Source organism: Poecilia formosa, unplaced genomic scaffold (assembly GCF_000485575.1).
Source record: "Poecilia formosa unplaced genomic scaffold, Poecilia_formosa-5.1.2 Scaffold727, whole genome shotgun sequence".
Classification (NCBI taxonomy): Eukaryota; Metazoa; Chordata; class Actinopteri; order Cyprinodontiformes; family Poeciliidae; genus Poecilia; species Poecilia formosa.
The window spans coordinates 88,511-90,382 of record NW_006800666.1 but is presented as its reverse complement, the minus strand read 5'-3'; the positions used below and the strand labels follow the sequence as shown (position 1 = coordinate 90,382).

Sequence of the window (1,872 nt, the reverse complement as noted above, 5' to 3'; positions counted from 1 at the left end):
CTTCAGAATATGCTTGTGCTTACTTTTATTGTTTTTCCTACTTGTAGACCAAAGATGTTGTTGCCATAAGGACTGCTACCCTGGGATGTGTCTCAGTTTTCCTCGACAACAATGGAGGAGAGTTCTACAATGTCTCTTGTATGTATTATAATTCTGTTTGTCAGAGGTTGTGCACAAGAAAATCAAAACTTTCACCTCATTCTTTTTTTAATTTGTACTTTTCTTATTATCCACAGGATTCAGATGCCATGGCAGACTTCATCCAGGTTCCTGTGGGGTTATTGACTGTTATGTTATGCTAAGTATATCATTTTGTTAAAATAAAATGTTGAGTCTTGTAAATTTAAAATCTGTGCCTGTGGTAGGCTGAACTGTTTTGAAGTTTCTTGTTACTAATTAAACACTGACATTAAAGGTTTTGTTTAAACTATTAATTGAAACTAGCTTAAATAGATGTTCAAATGAGTTGCCATCTGCCACGATTTTATTCCTTTTGTAGTAAAGTGCCTGCACTGCACATGGTAAAGAAAATGGATGACAATTTTGAAAATACAGTTCTGTTGTACCCTTTCTAATTGTTGAGTGTTCTTTCTACCCTGACACCCAGTGCGCTCTTGAAGCATGAAGCATGTTTGTTGAGCTAACTTAATTTTCATGGGTTGGATCAACTTAATTAAGTAGTGTGAAGGTATCACTGTAAAATAAGTTGGTTTCAACTAAATTTGCATTCATCTTAATCAAGTTAAGTCAATTATTTGGTCCAAAATATTGCAAATTAGTTGGTCTGGCTCTATTAAATTACATTTGGTCCAACTAAAGCAAATGAGTTGAATCAATCTTAATAAATTAAGTTGACCCAACACATTTGCTTTAAATTGGAGTAACAGAATTTCATAGTGCTGAAACAAAGCAAAGTAATCAGATGGAAATCCTTTCCATGATTTTTTTTAATGTTAATCCAAAGAGTTATTTTTTTCAGTGTAAAACTCACTAACAGGATGGAATCGATCTTGGAGAAGTTGCTAGTTTCGGCTCAGTGGAACGACCAAACTAATTTGGATGATTGGAACTGAGATTTATCGGAGAGACTTTAGGGAAGATTGAAATTTATAATCTTCCCGACCTAAGACGTTCTGTTTCTGACTTGGCTTTTCCTGTGTGGCCTTGGAAGGGCTGCATATCTCTAATCTCCTTGAAGATATGTAAACATAACGCTCCTTCCCTCCTCACCCCCTCCTGTATACATGCAGCTGTGGAGCTGAGCGCTCCCAAGGACATTCCTTGTTAAACAAGACCTTTATCGGACTTTTGCCGGGAGGTTGGGCAACGTGGTTTCATGGCCCTGTGACGTCACCGCCTTCAGTCATGTCTTTGTTTTGCCCTTTGTTTTGTCTGAATGTTGCCATTTGCCCTACTGTGTCCTTACCTCTTTTTTGTTTTATTTTGTTAGAAACTGTGGAGTACTCCCTATTTATCCCAGAAAAGGATTATTTTAGTTTATTAGTAATATTAGAAACTGTGGAGTACGCACTATTTAGATCACTATTATACAGCCCAGAAATGGAATCAGAATTAGAATTAGAATAACTACGAATGTGGAATCCAGAAAGACTTAACAGAAAGAGTCACTGCTTAGTTACTTTTATATTTCTACTCTTTAGAAACTGTAGCTACTCACTTTACACCAGAAAAGGACTTAGTTTAGTCATTTTTGCTTTATTCTTCTTCTTTTTCTTTCCTTTGGTTTGTTATTTTGTTTGTATTTCCTTTTAATTCATGTAAAGCACTTTGAATTGCCTTGTTGCTGAAAATGTGCTATATAAATAAAATTACCTTACCTTACCTTAATATGGAAAATTATCACAACTAAAA

General features: G+C 35.3%; 1 protein-coding gene and 1 long non-coding RNA gene across 2 annotated transcripts in view; one reads left to right on the top strand and one right to left on the bottom strand.

Annotated features, from left to right (window-relative positions):
- The window catches only part of rab24 (RAB24, member RAS oncogene family), a 38,900-nt gene that overhangs the window by 16,886 nt on the left and 20,142 nt on the right, over nucleotides 1-1,872 (bottom strand). The gene's annotated exons all lie outside the window — the stretch shown is intronic.
- On the top strand, nucleotides 7-570 carry LOC107834709 (uncharacterized). The gene is made up of 2 exons (XR_001660521.1): nucleotides 7-138; nucleotides 237-570. It is a non-coding gene; the product is annotated as an uncharacterized LOC107834709 (long non-coding RNA).